This window comes from Bidens hawaiensis, unplaced genomic scaffold, assembly GCF_021521415.1.
Source record: "Bidens hawaiensis isolate Kalapana, Puna unplaced genomic scaffold, B.hawaiensis_p1.1 tig00018953_1, whole genome shotgun sequence".
Classification (NCBI taxonomy): Eukaryota; Viridiplantae; Streptophyta; class Magnoliopsida; order Asterales; family Asteraceae; genus Bidens; species Bidens hawaiensis.
In genome coordinates, this window is record NW_027492877.1 from 43,819 (window position 1) to 58,510 (window position 14,692).

Sequence of the window (14,692 nt, forward strand, 5' to 3'; positions counted from 1 at the left end):
GCAGCATGTAGTCTCGATGTTGAAGCCAGAATTTTGCTTCGTGTTTTCCCCAGTTGGGGTTCTATACGCATCCGCCTGCTCAGCCTTTATTGCGCCACGAGGTGCGCGAGCGTCCCATCTCTGACAAATGCTTCGACCATGTCTTTTACGTCTGTGCATTCTTCAGTGTTGTGGCCTTTTGTCTTGTGAAAGTCACAGTATTTGCTCCGATCAGCATCGTGACGATGTCGGATTATTGGAGGCTTTGGCCACGGGAGCTCTTCAGTGGCGAATATCTCAGTGACGCTCTTGGTGAGTGGCGTCCATCTGGAGTTCCGGTGTGGATGTACATTATCCCTTCCGCCCAATCGATGTTGCAAGCCGGATGAGGTGTCAAAGTTTACCCTTGACTGCCAAATGCCTAGCTTCCGCTTTTTATTTAATCGGGCGGTGAGGACGTTGTCTTCTCTCGTTTTCTGAGTGTAGAGGTTTGTGCTCTGGGGGAGATCTCTACCCAGTTGCTTCTCCGTTTCCGCATAGCGTTTTGCTGCTGTCATGATGGCATCCCATGTGGATGGCATGCCATCTTTACCCGTTAGGGTGCGGATGAGCTCTGGGTCATGCGCGCCCTGGATGAAGGCAGCGCGAACAAGATCTTCGCTGATATTGCCCAAACTTAGCTTCTTTGAGTTGAAGCGAGTGATGAAGTTTGGCAGAGATTCATCTTCTTCTCGTATGCATTTGAGGATTGTCCATTGCTCCTCGGTATACTTCCGTTGCTGGCTGAAGTGTTGGCTAAACTTCTGCTGGAAGTCTGCCCAGTCGTAGATGTGGTTGACCGGTAGACGATCAAACCAAGCTCTAGCAGCCCCAACAAGCGTCATTTGGAACATGTAGCACCACGTGGGTTCCGTCCAATTGCTGACGGTTGCCCCCGCTATGAACCTGTTCAAATGATCGTCTGGATCGGATATACCGTCATATGTGCCTATGTTAGGCATTTGTTTGGCACTCTTTGGGGCGATTGCTTCCGCAATGTCCCTTGCAAACTTGGACGTTCCTGCATTTGCAATGTTTGGTCTGAACGTTTTGGAGAAGTCTCGTGGACTTCCACCTATGCTTTTTGGTTTGAAGGCTTGTCCAAAATGCCTTTTCGGTTGGGATTCCATTTCCTTACGCTTCCCTTTTGCCCTATGGCGAGGGTTCGCGTCGGAGTCGGATTCCTCCGAGTCATCCTCCCAGTATTCGAATTCGTCGGCCTGTTGTATGGAACGCAAGCGTTCGTCCAACTCAGCCTGGAATTCCTTTTGTCGTGCCTCCGCCCATGCCTTAACTTCATCGAGAGTTTGGCGGGGGAGTCTTCGTTTCTCAAACTGGGTATCAGTGGATCCCAGTAGGCGATCATTTACTGCACTTGCCCCAGCTTGAGTAGCTGGGGTAGTGTTCGTAAAATTTACTTCACTTGCCCCGGCTTGGGTAACCGGGGTAGTGTTTGTAAAAACTGTGTTACCGGTATTCACCCCAGTAGCTGGGGTTGTGGTTACCGGAATTTCTCTAACCATCTTTGTAGAAAGTTTGAAAAAACTGGAGATAAAGTTCTAGCTTTATGCACGGATGGCGCCAATGAAGAAACACTAACCGGACCCCAGACAGATTACTGGTAACCTGGGGGTTGGAGAGATGTTTCCCACGAGGGGTTAGACCCTTGGAAGATGGTTCTTCTGATAACCTGCAAAACAGACACCGTGAGCTCGTCACTGAGAAGGGGGGGGGGGGGTTCCTCCTTGTGACCACCCTCCGGCGTGAGAATCAGACTAGATTGCTCTTTAAATATAAAAGTATATTAAGAGATTGCTAGAGCAGATATCAGGTATAATATGATGATAATGCAGTAAGATATGATAAGATGAGATGGTCATACCATTTGTGGTATTTATAGCCGAAGGTAGGTTTCCAAAGAGGTATGGCCGGCTGCAACAGTGTTCCTGTTCCACCAACAGTAGCCTACGCACGTGCCCTGCTGGTAGTTGGTGGGTAGGTAGCGGCTGATAGCGACCAGGCCTGCTGTATACTATTCCTGTTCCACCAACTGACGGCTACGCACGTGGTATGGCAGTAGTTGGTGAGTAGGCAGCGGCTAATAGTGACATACAGTGCAGGAGCATGCTGCTCGCCATACTGTTGTCAATAAGCTGTCGTATCTTTAGTCAGATCTTTTTCCCATACCTCGTCAGGTACAGTACAGAAGATCTTCCTGTATCGTACGGACTGGCTTATTTGGGCGGGAGTATTCCCCCTCCCGCCCTTGTGCGGGATAGTTCTCGGCTTCGCTCATTCCTTCAGGTGACACTGAGTGATTGAGAGCTAAGTGCCTTGTGCGTGTAGCCCTGCTGCGCGGGTGGCCTTCCCTGATGGCTTGTATCCGAGGCTGCGGGGACAGGCGGAGTCCTTCACCATCGGGAGGCATTTCCTGCGGGACCAGCTTGCGTACTGCGCGTAAGGACGTCACGTCTCTGAGCATGGTTGGTCCTGCGGATCCAGTTGGTTTCTGCGCAGACGTCCCTCTTCAAGGTGAGTCTTGCGGGTCCAACTAGGCTCTGCTGGGACCTACCTCTTCAGTAATCAATCACTCAATCAGGTCAAACGACTCGACCACCATGCTATCTTTGATTAACATTTTTAAAAGTATAGAATAACAAAAATAGTCCTTTATGTTTGAATGTTTTTTCAGTTGACGTCATTTAGAAAAAGGAAAACATACTTCATGTTTTAAATCTTTATCACGTTACGTCCTTTGATACTAACTCTGTTAATTTTTTGCGTTAAATCTGGTTATGTGCAACACACATAATGGTAGTTTGGTCATTTTACATATATATATATATAAAGAAATAAATATATTTAAATATTTATTTAATAAAGCTAGTTCAGTGTTTGAAATATTTAATTATATTTATCCTCTTCCGACTCAAGGTCATCACCACCATCGTTTAAAGCCATCCCAACCAGTTCAAGGCCGCCACCACCATAATCAGCCATCGCCGCTCTCTCCATACTTTTTCCTCAACAAACCCCCACAACCACACAACCGCAATCAACTAACACTATCTACCCACAATCGACAAAGATCTGAAAACTCATCACTACACCATCGATCGGCAACCCAAATTAGCGCTAATTCATCAGAGCCGCCAAGTTTGGTTATTACATAACGCAACATTGGTGGTGGTTAGTGGGTCCGGTCGAGCCAAGAGCCACTCACGGTGACAGAGACGGTGGTGACTTAGGTTTCTGATGTTGCCACCATTGCTCTCTCTTCCCTATCTCTCTATTCCTCCTTCCATAACATCACCGGTCAAGACCGCCGCCACCACCGCGGCCTCAACTCTACATAAAACAAACATCTTTCTTCCAAAGCTACCCCTAATTAGGTTCGAAAAACGAGCCGTTAACTCCAACCCCAAAAACCTACCAACCATTTTCCAGTGGTATTGTCAAAACCTACAAGCAAAGATAGAACTCAGATCCGACTTCACAATGATTTGGAGCTATCAATTTGAAGGAAATCAAACTCAAATCTCTCTTTGGCTCGAAACCCAAGTCATCGACGGAGAGGATTGTCAGGGAAGAAACACGGTTACTATCATGCATTATTAAAAGTGAACTGATACCAATCATGCATTATTAAAAGTGTCGATATCTATTAATTAAATTTCGAAATAACAATTATCCATACAAAATTTAAATACACAAGTACATATATAAATCAATTACAATATGTCTCATTAAGTTTTTCTCTTAGCATAAATCCTTAAGTGATCTTGTACTTCACATCAAACGAACACCTGCATATGCGTTGAAAATAATATAGTTTTGTCATCACAAGGTTGAGTGAGCAACACACCAGTTTGAAGGTTCATATAGAAAAATAAGTATTTGCAACAAGTCGTATGAGTATAGCAAATTAAATAAATGAGCAAGTATAACTGAGATGTAGAGAAGCACAAGGCCATAACGACTGGCGTTATGATCATACTAGACTGAGATTATGTTGGACTTCTCCGAATGCGAAAGCATACAAAGCAAATAAGCACATAAACAAGTAAGGTATAAGTTGTTAACACATAAGACAAAGTTGGAGTTTAAAGTATAAGTATATAATGAGAAATATATTTACGCATATGTCCCCAAAACGTGAGAAAAGAAGTAAAATAAGGTAATGTGGTACTCACCTTAATGACGAACAAAGGTGACTGGAACTAATAAGAATGCGGGAATCACGCGTGGACGTTAAAGCCTAATAAAGAACAAAGAGAAGTACGGATACGCTAAGTAAAGCATAAAATTGATTATGAAGACTCGATAGTCAATATTAAATTAATATTATAAATACAATAATATAATATTATATATAAAGATTTATTATTTAGAATAATTAGTTTGATTATAAAACATATCTTGAATATATTGTTTTTAGTTTTAATAAATATAAGAAATATATAGTTTACTTGATTTTATATTTATAAAATTTTTAAATTATTATATACTTATATATATATATACACGTATATACACGAAAACGAGAGTTAATACAAAGTATGTTTTTGTTATAATAAACTCGATTAGTTATTATTATTATTTATATAAAGGTTAAAGGTTTAAAATAAAATAAAACAAGAAAAACCCGAAAAAAACGGGGTGGCAAAGAGTCGAACCCGCGACCCCGCCCCCAAATAGACATATGATAACCAGTTGGGCTATCCAGAACTTGCAGTTAAGATCCAGCTGTTTAATCTATAAACACAATCGGAAAAATGAACGAATTTTGCTTAAGAACCGTAGCTTTTTGATATGATTAAACCAGTTGTAATTAACCAAAACAATCTTAGGGCTTTTGATAATCGCAACATCGCGATCACGATGAACTAACCAATTACCTCGAAAAGCGATCGGAGATGGGTGCTTAGAGTGCAACAGTTGTCGGCCAAAATGGGTTACAAAACACGATCAACGGAGGAATGATAATATAATTGCGTATAGGGTTAAGGATGGCGACAGTCTGAGGAAGGTAGGTGTGAGTTTAATTGCGTTTATGAGATCGTTTATATAGAAAACGAGATTAGGGTTTTTCGGCTAGGTGTTAACAAGGAAGAACGAGTCAACAGGGTCTAATTAGTTCAATTACATTAACGGTGATGCCGCAAATCATGCACGAAACTGATTTCCTTAATCAAAAGTTGGTTATAAACGATTTTGGCACGTTAATTTCTTGATTGATTGATCGCGGATTACTTTTATTGATTATGGGTCGAGTTTGGTAAAAGGGTATCCAAGTTGATAATATGGGTTATAATAATATCTACAGATTGGACCCTGGGGTTTAAGTATGGACACAAAATAGGATAAACTATATAGTATGGGCTAAAAGTGTAAAAGCGTTAAAAGATATATTTATTAATATTTAAATATTAATAAAACAGACAAACTAATTCGATAAACGCAATACTTTTAAATAAAAATAACCCGAACACTGAATCGAGTCGGGTATTTAATAAAAATATAAATTTTAAAAAAACCTGAATTGTTACAGTCTCCCCTACCTTAGGGAATTTCGTCCCGAAATTAAGGAATACCATAACAACATCATTAAATAAAAATACATAATATAGAACCTTAGATAGTTGAAGTAACGCTCCAAATGAAAATTCGATAAGGGCACTTCTATATAGGATGTACCAGCGGCGTATCCACCATGTCCTTATCATATTTGCATTCGTACCGTTATCTCAACTACTTACAGTTCAAGTTTATGACACACAATTATTCGGATCATGATTTCCATGCGAGGACTTTGGTAATTACGTATGCATCCATAATTACTTAGATCGTCGGATGGTCCACATGACTCGTCCCATTGTGTGGGTTGCACAATTTTAAGTAAAACATGATTGTGAGGAACAAAAATTTTAAAGAGTTTTAATTAGAAAATCACAAGTGTATAAAACAATTCCAAAAGTTGCGGTGGGATTTTATTAAGACATCGCAAAATATAAGTATTTGAAGAAACATCACTTATTAAAGGTAAAATAAATAGAATAAACGTAAAGTTTGATAAACAATCTATTTAAACAAAAAGGAACTTTATTCATGAGATATATTATAAAAGATAAATAGTTCCTATGAGAAATAATCCAATGACATATAGAGGCGTTACAATAATTAAGAAAAGACAAAATAATCAGGATAGATAAAGGAAACGACAAAGGTCTTCACGTTCGTTGAGTAGTTTAGTTGACTTGACTTGGAGTACCATGAGGAGTTGCAGGAGTAGGAGCAGTTGAGGTAGACTGGCTTGGAATAGCTTGAATAGGTTGAGCTTGCATAGTAGGGGCTTGAGCAAAGTAGGCTTGGTACGCTTGAGCTTGGGGGTGCGGAGCTTGATAGTATTGGGTTAGGCAAGGTTGACTTGGATTGATGGAAGGAGCTTGCAGGACATGAGGTGGTTGAGTTTGAATTTGGTGAGCATGGGTCAAGTAGTAAGGTGTAGTCATAGCTTGGGCTTGATGGGCATGGATAATTTGAGGGCACGTATTACGAAGATGGTTTGTGTCTCCATATTGATAGCAAGCACGGGTATTGGGAGTACTGGGTTGAGCATGTGAGGTGGCTTGTGCATTAAGCGGGATGCGGCAAGTGTTAGCAAGGTGGCCATAAAGGTTGCTGTAACGCCCCGTTACCGGTAGCCCTACTTTGGTGTTGGATTTACTCATAAACGCAGTTCTAAATATCAGAGTTAATTAAAACATTCGCGGAATATTAAAACTTCAACCATAATATAATACATAACCTTCAAATCTTGTCTTATAAAACATTCATAGTCATTTAAAAGAAAACATAGTCTTTAAAACATCACAACATTTCTTCGAGATGCCAGTCTCTTCGATTTCATGCCATGTGTCTTCAATCACGCGAGCTGCCTCAACCTATTTGCATGCGTGCATACTAAAAGTCAGCTACGCTGAGTGAGTTCTAGTTAATCACATCACTTACTTTACATACACATATACGTGCCCGAGGGTACGTATTACATACTTAACCTGTCCATCAATCATCATACGCAATCATAACTAGCCTTACGTTATAAAGAGCATTCGCCCTACATACCTCGGATATTATTAGGGTCCGGTACCCTTCATCCTCGGATATTATTAGGGTCCGGTACCCTCTATCCTCGGATATTATTAGGGTCTGGTACCCTTTCTTCCATACCACCTTAACATACTTTCTATATACATAATCGTAAGTTTGACACATACATACATCATTCATTCTTCATATTACAACATACATATAACATCAACCATTTTCTGGCAGTACATGCAATTCCGAAGATCGTTCATGTACCGGCAAGAAACCATTCATACATTTCACATAATACATATATGGCATACACTTATCACTTAGGATAAGTGTATTAACTAATCACATCGAGTATGCACACAACCCTGAAAACGTAACAAGGAATGGGGCTAGAAACTCACCTGAAGTCGGTTACATTCGCCGTTAATAGTTATTCTCTTCTTTAGCTATGCGCGACTAACTGTATAACAATTACTCGTATCAATTAACTATCACTACTTATATCGCCTTTCTAGTCTTAAGGATTACCCTCAAAGAACGGGGGTTCGGGGGCAGCGCCCCTGGCAGCGGGGTCTAGGGGCGGCAGCCCCTAGCAGGGTCCAAGGGGCAGAGCCCCTGGCTGGGGTCGAGCTGCCAGGTCAGCTTGGAAAAATTTTATTTCCACTAACTGTCGTAACACATTTTCCATTAAGATTTTGAATTATTACTTAATTTGCTAATTCAAAAGTTCAAGGGCTTAATTGCAATTAATTCATTCTTTTTCTAAGTTCAGGGACCATTCTGTCATTTTATTAAACTTTAATTCGTTATCTAGTTATCAGATTCTTTATTCAGTCTTTTAATGAATGGGAGTTCATAGCGAATTAACTATTATAACGAATCTGGCTTTGTAACGAATCAAGCATTATAACGAACTGGTCCTTATGAAGAATTGGACCCTTTCATGAACTGGTCCATATAGCGAGTTGGGCCTTAACGAACTGATCCTTATACAAACTAGACCTTAGCGATTTGGTCCATCTAATTCGTTTTCTCTTTTAACAAACTGGTCATAACGAATCAAAGGTAATTCGTTACCCTTTTCCCCTAACGAATCAAAGACGAACTAAAGCTAGTTCGTCGTGCTCCCTTATGCGAATTAACTAACGAATCACCCTTCAATTCGTTAAGTTCCCATAACGAACTAGGGTTAGGTCAGGGAATGTCAGAACATTCCCTGACATTATCTACCTCGTATTAACTTTTCCGGCGCCGCCGCCGGAAAGACGCCGAAAAACCGCGAACACGTCGGAAAAACTAGTTTTAACTCGTTTTTCACCGTTTTTCGTCCCGTTCGATCCAGATCTGAGCTAGGGTGACCCCTAAGCTCATCATAGGTTCGGTTTATACCCGATTCCACCCGGATCTCGTGACTTAAACAGTTTAACGGTGTCGGCTCGTCGTTTCGTGACTATATCTAACGGGTTAAGCTCATATAATATTAAACTATCATTATCTCGGATCGGTGCTCGGATTCTTTCTTGGTTTCGACTAGAGAAGGAGAGAACTAGAGAGAGATCTTAAGTGTGTGTTTTGGTGGTGTATGGAATATGTGTAAATGAGGAATTAAATGGTGATTAAGGGTTTATATATTTAGGGATCATGGGCTCAAGCCCATGGACTCTCCTTCTTTCTTTCATAACCCAAGTCCATAACCCATACCCATTTACCCAACACCAGCCCAACTCATATTCTATTTTCCTAAACCGATAACGACCCACTATAAAATAGACGAAATTTACTTTATTATTATAACTGAAAGTAGGATGTTACAGTTGCACTGGGTGCATAGTCGGCAAGGGGTTTAGGGAGAGTGATGAAAGCTACACTTAGCACATAGGGGATAAGGACCAAGGTAAGCCTTCTTGTTTGGGGTAGTTTGGTTTTGGTCAGGAGGAGGTTGGTTATTGGGATGATTAACGGCATAGGCTTTACGCTTGTTGTTGTGGGTGTTGTTGCGGTGATTGTTGTTGGAAGGCTTAGTCTCAGCTTCAGCATCAGAAGAGGAGTCGGTCTTAGTCTTGTCGGGAGTAGGCTTGGAATCCTTGCGAGACAAGGTTCCATCCCTAACATGACTATCGGTGAGAGAGGCAGCTAGGTCCATCGCCTCACCAATGGTTAACGGGTTAAGACTCATCACAGCACCACGGAAAATGATCGGAAGACCGCGAATGTACTTCTGAATACCACGAGTCTCGGGGGTTACCAAATGGGGCACAATACGGCTAAGCTCGCGGAACCGGTTAGAGTAGGCGGAGTTATCCCTACCAATCTGCTTAAGTTCCTAGAATTCGGCTTCAAGTCTTTGCAGCTCATGTTCCGGGCAAAACTCTTTCTTCATTGCTTACTTAAGTTCCTCCCAAGGCATGGATACAACCAAGTCAGACCCTTGGTCATTCCTCAGGGCATTCCACCAGATAACGGCTCGACCCTCAAACTTGCTCGATGCGAACTTAGTCCTTTTGGCGTCCGTACATTCACAGTGGATGAAAATATTTTCCATCTCTTCAAACCATTGCAGCAATTTGGTGGCGTTTTCCTCACCAAGAAAGGATGGGGGTTTAGTGCTCAGGAAGTTGTGGAATTCAGAATTGTTTGATGCGGCCGAAGTAACAGATACATTGGAGTTGAGGCTTTGGATTTGAGTGATGATTGTGGGCATTGCGGCAGCAAACTCCTTTGTGATTCTAGCAGCCAAGCGGCGATTACGTGAACCGGATGAACGTTGGTGACGACGGTGATTTCTTAGTGACGACATTCTATAGGGATCAAAAATGAGGATTTGTAAGATGAAGGATAAATTGAGGAAATCATAAGAATAGTAAAATGTTTAATTATGCGAAAATAATAATGTTGTCTTAAGAAGTGAGGGGATTTGCACCACAAAGATTAAATGTAAAAGATTATAAGATGAGGGGGTACATTGCGTAAATAGTTTTTAAATGATGTAATCAATAAGTTTAATGTGTGATGACTACATAAGGAGTTAAGTCAATTTAAAATTTATTTGTTTAAGTTAAATTTAGAATAAACCAATGAAATATATATTGTGTGTTGGCCTCCCATGAGCTTTCCATGGCAATTTGAATGGCCCAACGAAACTAACGATTAAAAGCAACTGAGTTGGACATCCCATGAGCGTTACATGGCAATTTGATTGTCCCAACTAATTAACGAATTAACAATGCAATGAAGTGTGTCGACCCAATGAGCGTTACATGACGTTTTAACCGACCAAACTAAATAACGAATTATCAAAATAAAATTTGGGTAGTTGGAGTATCTCGTGAATCACCACATATGATGACTCCAACAAAAACGTGAAACAAAGTAAAAAATGAATAGTCGGGATTCCCGACTAACCATTTAAAATAACGTAAAAACCATAATAGGAAGGTTACCGAATTTAAGCTACGAACCACCGTGAATTCGGTTTAAAAATATTATAAGGAATGCAACCAGTAATGTGGTCACGATTGACAGCTTAGGGTGTCAGTCATATGACATTTATGGGTCTCGCTCGGGTCCATAGGGTTGAGTACCGTGGTCAGGTTATCACCCAGGTAAAGAATAGCGTCTTACCTTTGGTTCTTGGAACCGTTTTGCTAGTGCCCAACTCACAGTTTCTCTCCCTTTTTTCATTTGTGATAGGGACATGCCACATAACTTTGCCCTAAGGTGAACGACCAAAAACAACAGGTGGGATTTCTTAAGGAATTTTCCGAAAATAAAAGCAATCTAATTTTCGAAAAGTTTTCTATTAATGTTGAGGCATAGCCTCGGAATTGTGTGTGCGTGTGTGCTTAATAGTACAATAGATAATAAAAAAATAATTATCAAAGAAACCTGTAAACAATTTAATTTGAACACATAAAGGTAAACAGATTGGCACGTATAGCGCTCCTAAACATGTGTCTAAGGCAATTTCTAACGACCTATCTTAAACATTCAGCTCTGATACCAATATGTCACACCCCAACCTATGGCGGAACTGCTGGGGCGTGAACTGATTATCACAGCTCTCAAGGTTACTATCATGCATTATTAAAAGTGTCGATATCTATTAATTAAATTTCCAAATAACCATTATCCATACAAAATTCAAATACACAAGTACATATATCAATCAATTACAATATGTCTCATTAAGTTTTTCTCCTAGCATAAATCCCTAAGTGAGCTTGTACTTAACATCAAACGAACACTTGCATATGCGTTGAAAATAATATAATTTTGTCAACACAAGGTTGAGTGAGCAACACACCAGTTTGAAGGTTCATATAGAAAAATAAGTATTTGCAACAAGTCGTATGAGTAAAACAAATTAACCAAATGAGCAAGTATAAATGAGATGTCGAGAAGCACAAAGCTATAACGACTGGCGTTATGATCTACTAGACTGAGATTATGTTGGACCTCTCCGAATGCGAAAGCATACAAAGCAAATAAGCACATAAACAAGTAAGGTATAAGTTGTTAACACATAAGACAAAGTTGGAGTTTAAAGTATAAGTATATAATGAGAAATATATTTACGCATATGTCCCCAAAACGTGAGAAAAGAAGTAAAATAAGGTAATGTGGTACTCACCTTAATGACGAACAAAGGTGACTGGAAATAATAAGAATGCGGGAATCACGCGTGGACGTTAAAGCCTAATAAAGAACAAAGAGAAGTACGGATACGCTAAGTAAAACATAAAATTGATTATGAAGACTCGATAGTCAATATTAAATTAATATTATAAATACAATAATAAAATATTATATATAAAGATTTATTATTTAGAATAATTAGTTTGATTATAAAACATATCTTGAATATATTGTTTTTAGTTTTAATAAATATAAGAAATATATAGTTTACTTGATTTTATATTTATAAAGTTTTTAAATTATTATATACTTATATATATACACGTATATACACGAAAACGAGAGTTAATACAAAGTATGTTTTTGTTATAATAAACTCTATTAGTTATTATTATTATTTATATAAAGGTTAAAGGTTTAAAATAAAATAAAACAAGAAAAACCCAAAAAAAACGGGGTGGCAAAGAGTCGAACCCGCGACCCCTGCCCCCACATAGACATATGATAACCAGTTAGGCTATCCAGAACTTGCAATTAAGATCCAGCTGTTTAATCTATAAACACAATCGGAAAATGAACGAATTTTGCTTAAGAACCCTAGCGTTTTGATTTGATTAAACCAGTTGTAATTAACCAAAACAATCTTAGGGCTTTTGATAATCGCAACATCGCGATCACGATGAACTAACCAATTACCTCGAAAAGCGATCGGAGATGGGTGCTTGGAGTGCAACAGTTGTCGGCCAAAATGGGTTACAAAACACGATCAACGGAGGAATGATATAATTGCGTATAGGGTTAAGGATGGCGACAGTCTGAGGAAGGTAGGTGTGAGTTTAATTGCGTTTATGAGATCGTTTATATAGAAAACGAGATTAGGGTTTTTCGGCTAGGTGTAAACAAGGAAGAACGAGTCAACATGGTCTAATTAGTTCAATTACATTAACGGTGATGCCGCAAATCATGCACGAAACTGATTTCCTTAATCAAAAGTTGGTTATAAACGATTTTGGCATGTTAATTTCTTGATTGATTGATCGCGGATTACCTTGATTGATTATGGGTCGGGTTTGGTAAAAGGGTATCCAGGTTGATGATCTGGGTTATAATAATATCTACAGATTGGACCATAGGGTTTAAGTATGGACACAAAATAGGATAAACTATATAGTATGGGCTAAAAGTGTAAAAGCGTTAAAGATATATTTATTAATAATTAAATATTAATAAAATAGTCAAACTAATTCGATAAACGCAATACTTTTAAATAAAAATAACCCGAACACTGAATCGAGTCGAGTGTTTAATAAAAATATAAATTTTAAAAAAACCTGAATTGTTACAGGCCGGTCGAGCCAAGAGCCACTCACGATGACGGAGACGGTGGTGACTTAGGTTTCTGACGTCGCCACCATTGCTATCTCTTCCCTATATCTCTATTCCTCCTTCCATAACATCACCGGTCAAGATCGCCGCCACCACCGCGGCCTCAACTCTACCTAAAACAAACATCTTTCTTCCAAAGCTACCCCTGATTAGGTTCGAAAAACGAGCCGTTAACTCCAACCCCAAAACCCTACCATCCATTTTCCAGTGGTATTGTCAAAACCTACAAGCAAAGATAGAACTCAGATCCGACTTCACATTGATTTGGAGCTATCGATTTGAAGGAAATCAAACTCAAATCTCTCTTTGGCTCGAAACCCAAGTCATCGACGGAGAGGATTGTCAGTGAAGAAACACGGATATACTCCCCTTAACGGGTCCTAGATCCAATGAGTCCACAGGGTAGGCTACAATAACAACCAACACGATATGAGCTCAATCTCCCAAAGCCCAGTGACAGAAACCTGCAAAACAAACACCGTGAGCTCGTTACGGGAGGGACAGGGGGGTCTTCCCGTAACCACCCTCCGGCGTGAGAATAAGTACCGTTCTAAGGAAGAGAAAGTACTTAAGTAATTAGAGTAGATAGTGGGGAGTGAATGACTACCTCATGCAGATTGTGAAGGTATTTATAGCCGAAGAGTGTGGGAATGTGATTGGGCCAGATGTCCCTTTCTAGAAGATGCTCCTGTAATCGTTTGGACACGTGCCTATAATAGGTTGAGCTATACGTCCCATGTGCATGGTTATAACAACCTGGACACGTGTCTCTCTATGATAGGACGAGATAACCCTGGCCATGTGCACGGTTATAACAACCTGACCAGCTGTCCTTCATTCATTGGTTGATGGGTCACATATTCTCCAAGAAAGGATCCTGGTAATTCTTCTAGAAGGTAATTAGTTAATTACAACTGTCCTTGGCATTGCCTTCCGGTCATCTTAGCGGGTGAATATGCTACCACGCGGATGACTTCTGAGGGTGTCTGGATGCTTCCGCGCATGGTCCTGAGTACGCATCGTTGTTCTTCATTGAGAGAGTTATGCAGGTGATCCATATGTCACGCGGATGGCATATGAGGGGCTTCCCTCTGACCCGCGGGTGATACTTACGAGTATTTGAGTCTTTTTGATACCCTATCTCTATAGTCAGAATTTGGGTAGGGACCGTGCTTTGTTTTGGTCGTTGGTGGTCGCCATAGTGTTCGTCTGAGACGGTGTATGAGACGGTGGCGGCGGCGTTCATCTACGGCGTATTTGTTCATATTGTTTGGTCTCTGTGTATTGTATTAACAATATAATATTATAATATATAATGTTAATTAAATAATATGTGTAATAAATATAAGTATTATAATTTGATAAATTAATTGTTAAAATTAAAAAATTAACCTCATGTGCAAGTACATGACAAGTTTTAACAAGAAAATTTAACTGAGTTAGTGTCAAATGATGTAACATGATAAATATTTGAAATATGAAGTATGTTTTATGCTATTTTTTTTCCAAAATACGTCCACTGAAAAACTTTCAAACATAAAATGACTAGTTT